At 42.1% G+C, this 14,240-nt stretch overlaps 1 long non-coding RNA gene across 3 annotated transcripts in view; it reads right to left on the bottom strand.

The window, feature by feature from the left end:
* The window catches only part of LOC146765711 (uncharacterized), a 335,663-nt gene that overhangs the window by 186,235 nt on the left and 135,188 nt on the right, over window positions 1-14,240 (bottom strand). For all 3 annotated transcript variants that reach the window (XR_014949631.1, XR_014949630.1, XR_014949632.1), the window contains one exon: window positions 1-14,240. This exon is cut by the window's left edge and continues 23,067 nt beyond it; it is cut by the window's right edge. This is a non-coding gene — a long non-coding RNA (uncharacterized LOC146765711).

Raw genomic sequence — 14,240 nt, 5'->3', positions numbered from 1 at the left:
TTTCTCCACCACAAAATAGGGGAACTTAAGTTCATTAAGTTAATTTATTTTGTTGGGAAGCCTGTGTGATGACATGTCCTGGGTTTCCTCTATGGACAGAAAAACTAGAAACTCCCTTTCTTTTTTTTAGTGATATTTCTTCAAAGTGAGATTATAGAAGAAGGAAAGTCATTAAATAATGCAATACTTAATTAAATAGTATCAGCTCTAACAGTGGACTTTGATTACACATATTTGGATCACACTAATAGAGCTCTGAGTCTGTGAAATCAAATGTACTGTTAATCAACCATAATAGACATTTTTAAAAGACTTTTTGATGAAATGCAGAACATTTCCAGCTACTCTGAGATGCTATTTCTCTGAACCAACATCAGGAATTCAAGCAAGTGGGTGCTGTAACCCTTCTGCCAGACTCTCCTTAGCAAAACCAGGAAAGGAACAAGTTTGGGTCAATGTGATTTCCCACCCTGTAGTGAAATTCTGTGCTCATTGTTATAAAACAACACTGGTGAAATGCTGCAGACCAGTGAGGCAGTGGTGACCAATGGACATTCTTCAGCAAAATGATTATAACTTGTCCAAGTGACAACAAAAACTGTGCCCAGAGCTGCCTGCAGCAGTCCTAGGTATTCAGGGCTGCCAGGCTGCATCAGCATCACTTCAGAGGCCTGGAAGCAACCTTGGGAAGAGCTGAGCTCACCCATTCCCTCACTAAGCTGGAGCTGGGAGAAAACATGTGCACAGCCTTCTAAACAAAAATAGGAGACTCATTCCTGCAAGGTGGAAATGTTACATTCACTTAGTATAATTTCACTATATATAAAATGTAATCTAAATACATTTATATCTAATACATATATATCTAAAACATAAAGATCTAATAATCTTTATATTATTTCACTTAATATAAAATGTAATCTAAAATTAATCTGTCTCAGGAATCAAAATTCCTTGGTTCCTCCAGTAATTATACTGGGGAAAAAATAGTTAAAAAACAGTTTACTTATTATATTTTCTGCTGTTTGTTTACTCCTGTATGCCAGATGGCTTGGACTGTGAAAACAGATCCACGAGATGACCCATAATCCTGCAAATATTCAGTGCCTGGACCTCCAAAGGAGCTCACTAGAAGTCCCATGCACATGGTGCCTGAATGACTATTTAATTTCTGTTTATAATCATCTTCACTTTCTCATTCTCACAAATTAACAAAGTATTGCCACATTCAGGCTGCAGATAAAGAATGTACATCCCACACATAGTTGTTCTATAAATTGTCTTGAATAGGATCAGAAATCCCTGTTTATGTTATGGTTCCCCACTTTGCCTATCAAACCTCTGGATTTTTTTCCTTTTTAGTACTTATCAAATTGTTTCTAGAGGTCACTTCCCCTTCCTGGTTTATCTGATCTTTTGCTGTGAATTAACAATGATGTTGCACGTTTGGTATCACAGTGATTTCCATTGCATAGAACCATTTAGGCTGGACAAGACTTGCTGTCAAAACAGACAGAAGGATGGGAGCAGCACATCCCCCAGGACTGCCAGGCACCCGTTTAGCACACGCCAGCACCAGCAAGAAATGAGTCTTCCTCTTCCCCTTCCCACCTCCAGGATCACCTCAGCAGGGCTTTCCTGCAGCTCTCAGGGCAGCCTGAGCTGCTGCTCTGACCTGCCTTCCCTTCCAGCTCACCCTTCCAGAGCAGCCCTGGGCAGGGACCTCCTCCTGCACGTCCTCCTCAGGCTCTGAGTGAAACCAGCAGCAGGAGCAGCTGAGCTGGAGCAGCCTCTCTGGCCAAACACAGGTGTGTGAGCTGCTGAGAAACCCAAAGGTTTCCACATCCTGGTGCACAAGTTCTCCAGCTTCCCCTCCAGATGGGGTGAGGCCTCCCAGACAAACCCCTGCAGCATTTCTCCACAGCCCTGCTCGCCTGGTCTGCCCAGTAAAGCTTTGAGCAATGTCACAAAAAAACCTAAATAGTCTGTAAACAAATTCATGCTCCCTCAAAACACTAAAGGAAAGAGGGATTTTCAAATGGACAAGGTACAATTAAGCACCCAGAGCTCAGTGGTCTTTCAAGCTGCAGTGGTATTTAATTAATCCTGTATGTGGCAAATTAACAAATATAAAAGTTTTTCTTGAAGCTACCTTCCAGGATTTATTTCCATGTGGGGGAATCCCCTCTCCTTGTCTGCCCACCTGGCATTGATACTAAAGTGATTCCAAAAGAGTCAGGACCAGTGCATGTTCAGTGTTGTATAGGCAGAGGCAGGCATCACCTCTCTGCCCATGGGCATGTTGCCTTCTTCATTTTCTGAAAAGCATTGAATTATCAGCTGAGGGTTTTTGATAAAACCAAAAAGAGAGTGCGTGTGTATCCATCATGCTGCAAGGATACACTCAGATTTCCGTGCAACTACTGTGAAGATCTACAACTATGAAAAGCAAGAGAAAATAACAGGACAGGAAAAAAATAAAAAAAAAAAACACCTAGAGAGCAGGAAGAAGATACTGAGAGTAATTCTAAGGTATTTTGTAGGTGTAAATCTGTAAATCACACTTAATAACACATTAGTTTTAAAATGATATGTCAGCTGCATCTATCCAAATGTATCAATGCCTAATGAGGTCAAGGCAACAAACAACACCATTTTGTAAGGCAAAACTTTTCCTTTCCATTACTTTATCTGCATTTAACCTCCTAGAGGCTGCAGCCCAGCACAAGCCCATAGAATTAAATTCATTATTATTCATTATTCAAACACCATCCCTTTGTTTTCTGGAATAGCTTTGTAGCCTGGAGTCAAATGAGCTAAAGTAAAATTATGTGACTTGGCATTGAAAATATATTACCTCAGCTGCCAGAACGGATTTAGCAGAATATGTGTGCAGTTCGTCACTTCTTCCACAACTGCCTTCATGCACACAAAGGGGTATGACAGCCCCTGAGTTATGAGAGGCCATTCTAGGGGCTGTGATGGATTAGATTGTTTCATGCACTGACTTAAGATCTCATTTCCTGCAACATTCACAAGTGCTTTCTCCACGGCTGAATAGAAACCTGTTCTGTCCTATGTATATTGCCTTCCCTTGTTAGCCAGGGAAACTATATGTGGGGAATTCACAGCAGAAGAGCTCCCACTTGCTCAGGGATTCAGGCTCAGTCTCCAAACAGGCTGAGACATTTAAGAAGTGACAAGTAGGTTCTGCCCGTGCTTTTTATTGAGTCCTAATCGATTTACTCTAGAATAGGGGAACAGTGAGTTGCTTGCAGTGGGAACAGAGTGGGAAGAAAATTCTAATCACAGCTTTGACAGGTCTCACTTTGCAAATCTTAAACTACAGAACTCCAGCTATTAACAAGGGGACAACAGGATGAACTCTTCATCTGGGGATTTCTGCACTTTGCTAAACCCACTCTTACCAGACCTTACAGTCTGATGAAGTGTAAAATGTAGTTTTAGGTGCAGTACTACCAAATCAGGAGTTCCCAGACAATATTAACTTAGCTGGGCATCTGTATGGCATAGAATCAGAGAATTGGGATGGTTTGAGTTGGAAAGCACCTTAGAGATAATCTAGTTCCAGACCGAGCTGTGGGCAGGGACATCATGGCCAGGTTGCCCAGTGTAATGTGGTCTCAAGTGTGCAGGTCCAAAATTGTACGGTCCCTCCTGGAGCTGCAGGCTGGGAGGAAAAAACCCCAGGGTGGCTTCCACCCTCCAACCTGGTGAACTCCTGAGGCAGCAGCACTCCCTGTGCAGATCCCTCTGGAGTCTGTGCCCTGGGTGATGGGGCAGTGCACGACTGCTGCCAGCCAGAGCTGAGCCACACTGCAGAGAGCCACATGTGAGACACAGCTAACAGCTGCCCTCATCCCACCTCTGAGATTAACTCTACCCAATAAAGCATTAGCAACTGAAGCGGTACTAACCTGACAAATATTACCCCTGATAGTTTTTTAAAGTCCTAGAAACTCTCCAACTACATCAAAATAAATACAGACGGGAAAGCATAACCACTCAGAAGTTCTTGCATCACACAGTGACAACCAACCAAAGACCACGAGCACAGGCTAACACATAATCACAGGCTAATCAGCTGGATTTTCCCCCTGTTCCCTTTGCTTGAGTTATATCATAATAGAATCTATGAACTGCAAGGTACATGGTAATTAATCTTTGAACTACTTGTTAACTTAGAGCGTGAGTGGAATATTAAATCAAATGTGTTTGCAATCACTGTCTTTAATAAAGGTGTGTGGAAAAATTGCCAACAGAATGGAGAAAGAAAAAAAAAAGAGACCCAAAACAAACCACAGAGCATCATCCTCTCCCAGCCTAAATAGGGGGTGAAGGGGGCTAAATAAAGTCAGCAGTAAAAATAGTCTCTTGAGAAGTTCTAGGCTTAATTTAACTCAGTGCATTGTTAGCTAGACGTGCCCTCCAGTAATGCAGTTAAGGAAGGCCACCAAAACAGGCTTTCCCTCTGGAGAATTCACTGCCTATTCACTGCAAACCTGGCACGTGAAGGAAGAAATTTTTAAAAGTGTCTTCTTCCCCCAGCCTCTGAGTTAGCTGAGGAAAGGAGAAGGGAGAACACAAACACATACACACTTCTCTCTGCTTCATGCATTTTTTAGTGCAAAGATGGCAACAACAATATTAACAAAAATTAATGCAGGCAGGCGTGGGGAAAATATAATACACTGGGAAAGAGATGCTCAGGGAAGCCAGACTAGTTTTTAAAGAGGAATCTGGAAGGCTGAGCAAAAAGAGACCTTGATAGCTATTTTTGTGGAACATGAAAAGTTTGAAGACTTTTTTCATTCTCCCCAATTCTGAGCAATGCTGGAGACCAGAATGCCAAGCTAATGTTTACTATCATCAATATGTCTTTCATATGTTTCTAGTCCATCACTGCACTGTGCATGTGCCACAAGACAGACTCTGAAACATGTTTGTAATTTGCATTAACAAGAGCTCCATTCTATACATATTCAATAGCCCAAAAGATACCACATAATCCAGGCTCATTTTAACCCACCTGTTTCCCACCCTCCCTCTCTGCCCTTCCACCACATTTTTAAAGTGTTTAGCTCAGGGCTCATCGGATTCAATGGAAAGTTTTCTATATAGTTCAATGAAGAGCAGGTCCAACCCAAAGACAAAAGTTAATCAGCTTATTTCTAGTTAAGATGCAATTAATACTGAACACATGGGCAACAGATTTTATGAAAATATAGATTTAAGCATGGGCTTAAATGCTTAATCAAACTACAGCCTAAAAAAAAAAATCTAAAAATTATGCACAACTACCAAAATATTCAACTGTTTCAACAGGCTATTTGACACATACTTGCTAATTCTGAACAGAACATTATGAAGCTATTTGGTTTTATGCTTAAATGTCCATCAGTATACAGTTATGGTACAGAAGCATGACAAAAATATATTATCCAAATATATTTATGCACATCTTGGTAGCAGAATATATAAAGTTCTGGAGTTCGGATTATCAGATCAACTTTGTAGAACAATCAAATATTCTGTGGGACCTGTTAATGAAATGGTTCATTTATTGGTCACAACCAAAAAATCAGAGACTTGTGTGCACAAATGCAGAAATATCATGTTTACACACAACTAGAAGCACAGCTCCAATAAGGATTGATGGGGTTGGCTGGCTCTTTTTCCAGCAAATGTTTCCACATTTCTAATTGTTCCCCTTATTTTTCTTAGTCCACTTTCTTTCTATTGAGTCTGATAAATGCATCCCATCAGTCACCAAATATATGAACATAAGGTGGAGCTTTGCTCTGTGACACCTCACTTTGGATATACTCGGGGTGATGACCTGGGGACTCTGGGCTGTTACAGGAAGGACACACAGTGCAAACTGCCAATACAAATTGTTTCCTCTCTAGAGAATAACATTTCGGGGATTGGGGTTTTTTTTTGTTCTCTTCCTTCAGGGAAATTATGAGCTGAGCTAAAGCCTCCTCATTTTTCGGACGATTTATATATCTATATATATATAGCATGTATTATACAAACTTTGGTATATTGCCATGAATATATTATTTATAAAATCCTATATTACTATAATTATATTACTATAGTATCTTATTAAATGCAAAGAGATATGCCTAGTTCCAATGTAGTTATTAGATGTTCAATTCCAATTGATTGTCAAGAACATAGTCATTAAGATTAAACATCTGTTTAATAGGTATATCTTATTACATAGTTGTACTTAAGTCCACAGGCAAAATCTGATTTAACATGAGACATAGTTTAAATAAACTAATTATGTGAGCATGATCTAAAACCAAGCTAAACATGGACCTTTGAAAATGACACATGAATTTAATCAAAGCCAGGGCCTCAAAGTGAGCAGAACTTAACCACTGGCCTGAGTCATGCATGTGTTTTGATTTCACAGCTGAAACCAGTAAAGCCAGCACCCTCTGGGGGCTTCCTGACTCAACAGTGCCTCCCCCACCCACAGATTACAAAGCAGCAAGTTGTCTCTTTGGTTCGGATTACAGGAAACATCGCTGGGCTTTGTTTGGGAAAGTGCAAGCCACCTCCTCTCCAACAGTAGTGGAGCTCTGGAGGCTGGGTCTGGTGGCTCAAGGCTGGCTCAGCCAAGGGGCTTGCCTCAGTCACAGACAGGTGTTCCCACAAAGGCCCCTCATTCCAGCAGCCCCCCAGCCTAGGATCCCACCCAGCAGCAGATACCAGACCCATCACAGACCCTGTCCTGCGCAGCTTTATCATCTGTCCAAACTACCAACTTAGTGCTCCCACCTGAGGGAAAAAATCTGGGTGTGAGAGTGTCACCCTGATTCTTAAGACTTTCTAAAGCCTTCTGAGTTTACATTCTGTTGGAGAACTTTCCCACACAATTTCTGTAAACAACATATTGTATAAATACTTTTATGGGGGTGGAGAACACTTGATGTACTACTGGTGGTTTGTCCAATGTCTTTGGAGAGGTGGCCCATTCACTCTCCAATCCACTGTCACCTTTAGGAAAGTATAAAAGATGGAATCGGATAATAAACTTTCTTCTTTACCTTGCAAATAGCAGGTGGCTCATGTCGTGCTTTCACGTGTCCTATAGCAACATGAGAGGGTGGGCAAACCTGGCTTTCTGCAAGGAAGATGCAGTCTGGCTGATCAACAGGCTAATCCCTGTCCCTACAGCCCAAAACCAAGGTCCAGCAACATAACATACAGAAATTCTTTACCCAGGCGAGGAAAGCCCAGTCTGGTTTATTTTCTGCTAAATTTAGGACTTAAGGGGAATAAATCACATATTTGGATCCAATAGGACTAAAAAGTGTTTCCACAAACTCAAAGCAGGTCTCGGACAAACCTCACTAATATTTTTTTCTGTTTTATTAACGGCCACACTGTCAGAAGGCTTGGCTCTGAGTCTCCAGGGAAATAATCTTACGTGCCTTATTGACAGTGGGAGCCTGGCTGAGCCTTTTGATACGCCCAGTCCTCAGTTCTTTCGATCCTTGATGATTTCCTCAAGAACTCTAGCTTATTGCCACAGGAGAAATAGAGCTGGTCAGGAAACCAGATATCAATTATTTAAGTTTTGGAATTTTTTCCATCTGGATTCAGAAATCAACTTCATGTCATGGAAGTGAAATTCAACTTTAATATTGAAATATGTCATTTCCAGAATGAATTACAATCTCTCAGATGTCCAAATACCTTCCTAGAGGACTACAGCAAGTCAAACAGCCTTGGTTGCTACAGCCCAAGCCCAAGACAAAATTTTTGTTGGCTTCAGCATCTCCCATCCCTGCCAAGCAGGGGTGAAACAGCATCTCAGTAATTCTGCCATTACCACTCCACATTGAAAAGTGTCACATTCATTTTCAAATCTGTCGCAGCCATTTGGCAATTAAAGACCTCTGGGATCCAAAGGCCTGTGAAAACCACAGGTTGCTGGCAATAGGTTAAAATCAGATATCTCAGAATGGTTTGGTTGGAAGAGACCTCAAAAAACAACTAATTCCAACCCCTGCCATGGGCAGGGATACCTTCCACTAGACCAGGTTGCTGTCAACCCCATCCAATCTGGTCTTGACCACTTCCAGGAATGGAGATACACAACCTGTGCCAGTTCCTTTCTACTCTTATAACAAAGAATTTCTTCCTAATCTCTAATCTAAACTTTCCCTCCCTTCTCCTTCAGGCCTTTTCCCCCCTTTTTTATCACTTCATGCCCTTGGGAAAATTCCCTCACTCCAGAAGAAGACAGGTGAGGATCTGGGAGCCCAGAAACATCATTCCCCCAGCCCCAGGGCCCTAGACCAGGGTGATATTCCAAAATCCACTGATTCTTCTTCAGCCCACCAGAACTGGCCAGGCTCAGGGCTCAAGTGACTATGGGCAACTGTGACTATTTGATTGGACCAACTCTTTGCTTCAGGTTCACAAGCAATTGGAACAAAATTTGATGGAACCTCAGAAAAACAAACTTTCTACCAAAACTTGTTTGTTTCCCATGGGAAGTCCTCAAAATTTAATATTTTCTATAAAATCTTAATGCGTACCAAGTCAGTGAGTTCTAATGGATGAAACAGAATTCTTGTGATTATTTTTTTTTTCATTTGGCTTCAATTTTTTTCCCAAAACAGCTTCATCTTTTTCAAGAATGTATGTCTAGCACTATAGCAATGCTGAAAACCTCAAAAACAAATGTGGGTGCACCCTCTTGATACACAGGCCAGAAAAATGTCAAATTTTTGTTCTCATAGTTTTTAATCTCTTAGAGATGGCAGTGCTGGCAATTGATGCTATGGAATGCTACTTCTTTTCCCACATCTCAGTAATTGTTCTAATGATCTCCTTGCAACATATTGGTGGAAATGTCAGGAGATTTCATGACAGATATAAAATTCATGTGATTGCCAGTAAAGCAGTATAAAGACTCCAGAAAATATCCCACAAATATTTCCCCACATTTTTTAATACAGCCATGTCAGGACTATTCACAAGCTTTTTTATTTGTTGCATGAATTGGGTGCCCACATCTCATCAGAAGACAGTGGTTTCAAAGGGATTCCAGAAGTCAATGGATACTTTTGTATAACTTTATGAAACAAATATTAAGCTCCCATTTGCCAAAACTGTGCCTTTTAGAGTGAAACATATAATAAACATTGAAAGAAAACATATTATCTGAATTAATAATATAAATAATATCTATGTCTCAAAAAATGCTTCCAGTGTTATCTACCTAAACCATTCAACTCACTATAGATACCTCTTCTTACTGCATTCAGAGCAGCTACACCAACAGGAAGAGCAGAAATAATGTAATAAGATATCCAAACTCCACCCCATGACGTTCCCTCAGCTGTGCAGGAGGATATCTATGTATGTCTTAGCTGCAAGTAAAATAAGCTATTCATAAAAGGTACACTGCAGAGATCAATTCCTAAATTAATGCTTATATGGCTACATACACTATAAAACTATCTCGGGCTCCAGCTTGACGTTGTGGATGAAGTTACATATTTTCTAGCTGGTTTAGGGTTTTGTTCTATTTTGATTCTCTTCATCAAATACAATGCCCTGAAATAAAGAGCCAATAATTCTCCTCAGACTGGTTCAGAACTCTTTTTAGCCAAGACTCCATCTCTCTCCTACCTTTTCTTTTCCCAGGCATCTCTACTTTAAAATAAATTTTAAAAAATAGAAATAAAATCCTCCTCCACATTACAAATCCCTGTTTCCTGCAGTAGAAAAGCCTGTGTTCCCTGTGTCATTCCACTTCAGGGCCATGAGTGTTGTCAAATACCTGTGGCACTTTTCTGCAGCAGCTCCAGCTCAGTCAGTGCTTCTTCTGACTGGTTCCAGGAGCAAGCAGTGAGTTTTGGCAACACCGCAGATAAATAAAGATGTTATATCCAAGGGTTGAAGTCTAACAATTAATTCAAATTGGTGCTTCTTTCATCACACTCTATGGAATCTTTCAGAGATGGTAAAACCATGCAAGATCTCCCCAGGAGTAACTGAAAAGAAGTGCAACATTCAAACAAATATTCAAGAACAAGTTTAACCTGAGTCCCTCAACTGGTTCCATTCACACCCTGCCCCTTTGCAGCACTGCCAAAGACAACTGAATTTATACAAATTTACAAGAATTCTATCTAATATCAGAAAAAATCCAAACCAAACCCCTAAACTAGTATGCTTTCTCCAACATTTCAAAAACATCATTTTACCTTCTTCTCAGTCTAAATGGAATTAGCAGCAAATTCCAAATCTGACAGTGTTTGCACACCCATCCCAGTCCTGGGCCATTTCTTACCTGCTTCTTTCATGCTCTAGGCCAATGTCTATAATAAGTCAGCACTATTTTCCCAGATTTGAAGATCCTCTGACCTTCAGAGGAGAGCTTTCCATACCTGCATCTGGATCTGATTGCTGAGAACCTGGCTCACCTCTGTTAAAGATGTACTCAGGTCTTGGATTCACATTCTGCATTCCTCTGCAACCCAGAGAGCCTGCCATGATTAATGTGCTCTGAATGAAAACCATAAGAACCAAAAATGATTTGCAACTGATTCATTAAAATAGCATTCATCATAATAATTGATTGGTTAATTAATTATGGCCGTAATGTAGATGTCATCTGTATTTCTATCGGAATTCTTTGGTAGTTTCCGAATTCATTCATTAAAGCCTGGCTAGTTCACAGTACTACACCTTCTCATGGGGGAGGCTTGGTGAGAAAGCAAATCCAAAGAGTTCTGCTCTCTGAAAAAGCCAGTATTTTCTGGTGTTGTGATAGAATTCCTTCAGCAACACCACCTCAACCTCCTCTCATGACTAATACTGGATTCAGGGTGATCCAGCACAGGAGCCACAGGCTACTCTTACCCTACACCTACCCTGTCCACACAAACAGCACTGGCAGAACCTTTGGAGATCCACTAGGGTACAGCTCCCACAGCACTGCAGCACACAGGAAGGTTATTACAGAAGAGGAAATATAAAGAAATATTCTTGTGAAAAATGCCAAGGGATCTTTCTGGCAATGTGCATCAAAATGCACCGCTAATTGACACAGACTTTTCAAGTTTCAAAGTACTTGCTGTCCAGATGTCCAGTAGCCTAGCAGAAAGAGCTGTTGGAATCTCTATCTTTATCATGGTTATTCTCAAACATAGATTTAGAAAGCTGAACTCAGCACAGCACAGATTTGATGTCTGAACTCACCTAAAAGTGTTACAGCTCAGACAGGCCAAAGGCAAGGCATTTTCTTCCAGCTATGATCTGATATAGCAGGTTTTGAGTTATGGGGATTCATTTCTTGACTCTGCCATAGGGTTTTCTGCATGGTCATGAGCAAAAGCTTCTTTCCTCTGCTTCGCTCCAGTTTCCATCTGTAAGACAGAAATGATGGCAACCCTCTCTCCAAGGCTATGGAGAAGATGCATTCACCATATTAATGACTAGGAAGTGCTTAGATATTACAGCTTCAGGGGACACAGACATACCCCAAGAAGTAATCCACAAAGAGCAGCACAGAAAGAAGTTGCTGAGGCCACATTCTCCTTAGTTCTTCCTGTTACCCTCTTTAATTTTTCCCCATCTCCTGGTGCCATAAGCACTACTGGAGTACTTGCACTCTGCTGCTAGGTATGTGATCCCTCAAGCTGAATCTTTAGCTATAGAAAAGCAATGTCAGCCCATTGACTTTATCCATTTTCACCCCTGAAGATCCAGCCCACCACATTCTCTTCCTGCTCAGGACTGATGAATATCTCCCCCCAACTCTGAAAAGAAATGTTCCTGCACAGGAGAAACCTGAAAGTGCAGGGTGGGGAGGGGGCCACTGTATGGACCCTGCTGGCACAGCACCACCTGCTCTCAGCCAGGCAAAGCACTGCCAGGTACTTGAGGAGCACCATGGCCATAAACTCAAAGGTCTACATATGGCCTACCGCAATTTGATGGAGCTGCTGTTGCTTGAATTCAGGTTGAAAAGGGGAGAAATCACTAGAAATGTGTGTGTGCTCTCCCCTTTCCTTTCCCTCCCCCTGAACCGCTGAACTTAGAGCTTTTCTTGCTCCTGACTTGGTTTTTATCCCACTTTCTGCACTGGTAGCCTAAAAGCAAGGGAGGGCTGTTAGAGCTTCCCAGTGCCAGATGAGAGAGGGGGGCTGTCTCTGATTTACCATTCCCCATCTCTTCCTTTGTTCTATCTCCACCTCGACTGTCAGCTGTTTTGCAAAGGGGCTGGCAGTCAGGGGGAGAGGAGAGAGGCTGGTGTGTCTGTGTGTGTGTATCCAGTTCAGGCTGGTTCCTGGCTCAGGGAAGCATTTTATTGGATTTGTTACTCTTTGATGCTGATTAAGCCCATGGGGTAGAAAAAAGCAAAAGAGAGGGGGAGTTTGGGGGGAGGGGAGAGATGCAGTTTCCCTGTGGCTGTGATGTTTTTAATTTATTATTAACCATCTCTCATGTGTTATCTGACAGCTCTGTTGAATTCTGGATGCAAAGGAAAGCTGTGCCTGCATTTACAGTTTTCTGGGGTGTATGTCCCCAGTCTCCCCAAATCAAAGTCCAGGCTGCTCACAGAGTTATCTTTGTAGATGCTAATTTTAAACAAATAAATTAGTAAGAAATTAGTTTCCTAGGAGTTGGAAGGCTGAACCATTTCAAGGCCAGGATCACACAATGGAGAGCTCAGAGACAGCCCAGGAGTGCACGGTGAGACACAGAGGAGGCAACATGCAAAAGGATTTCAGCAAGGCGACCCCAGAATAGCTCAGACTGTGCTTCCAGATTCTTCCTCCAGTTTTTTGAACATGCCCCCAAAAATGGCTGGATACCCCCAGTTTCTGGACTCTCATGTCACAGGCATTTCAGTCCCTGGACACAACACAACCACAGGCATCATCCTGATTAAGTTTTTAGTTAAGTAGTGCCAAGTTTACCCTTTCAGTGGCCTTCCAAGAGGATTTCTTCCAGGCACACAAGTCCTGGTGCCCTTCTCCTACCTGGACACCCACAACAGCTGTGCATTTCCCAGCTCTGACACATAAATGCCAGAAGTCAATCTTTCACTTGAAAAGCAGATTCTGGAAATGGGAAGCTTTGTTCTCTCTTACACGGTCGTGCACAGAGCAAAGTTGCAAAGCTCTGAGCACACCAGCAGAGCACCAGCACATTCATGCTCATTAGGTGCATACTGCATGGTCACAAATGGCTGTGCCACCTGGAGATGCTGGAGAAGCCAACTTAGAGCTTCCATTTTCAAAGCCACCAGTTGGTGACCACAGCAGGTTGGGATCACCCCTGACTGGTGTTTCTACACAGCCAGTGAGAACAGGCAGTTTTTCCTGACATCTCTTTGAAGAGGTTTGGAAAGAGAAGGCCTGAACCTCATTCAGTGGTTACTGGATATATTTTATGCTGTGCTGGTTGCCAGTGCTCCAGGGCAGAGCCCTTGTAGAAATGGACTTTCTAGTCTTGTGAAAAATCATGGCTGATATGAAATAATATTTAATATGAGAGAAAGTCAGCGAGATGGGGTTTCCTACAGCAGTACACACAGCTGCAAGCTGGGATGTGAGAACTACAAGGTCAACATCTTTGAACACCTTCTTGAAACAGTAATTCAAATCAAAGACCACCACAACTGGCATAAAGAGGTTGTGCTGCAACACAGTCCTCTCTCCATCCTTGGGTCAACCCATGGTTCTTCTCCCATTAGATTACTGCTAGGATATTTGCAAATTCCTGGTTGATGAGGACCGCGGCTGGTGCAAGGACAGGAGGTTCCTGACAAGCAGGGTGCTCTGCTCCTGCTCTTAAACACTGCCATCTCCTGGGGCAGGGGAGGCAGCACAGCCCCTCCTCTTCCTCAGCGCCTTCTTCATTACAAGCTAGGGTTTGTCTCACCTCTGTGGGCATCAGCAGCTCCAGCACTCAGCAGGGCCTCAAGCCAGACAGAGCAGCCACTAAACCAGACAGCATCTGGAAAGGATTCCCTCACTGTGTCTCTCAACAAGATCTACCTACCACCAATATTTGCTGAAAGGGTATTTTTCAAGGCCATCTGAAACCTGGTGCCCTACAATTTCATGCAGTTTTAGCAAAGTGTGTCTATTTAGTGCACAGTGCAAATGGGTTCAGGAGGAGACTTCTTTAAGTTCATAGCTCTGGGAAAAAATGGAAAAATAATTTTCACT

This window comes from Lonchura striata, chromosome 20 (genome assembly GCF_050655825.1).
Source record: "Lonchura striata isolate lonStrDom1 chromosome 20, ASM5065582v1, whole genome shotgun sequence".
Classification (NCBI taxonomy): Eukaryota; Metazoa; Chordata; class Aves; order Passeriformes; family Estrildidae; genus Lonchura; species Lonchura striata.
The sequence above is the reverse complement of the archived record's forward strand: the minus strand, read 5'-3'. Positions and strand labels throughout refer to the sequence as shown.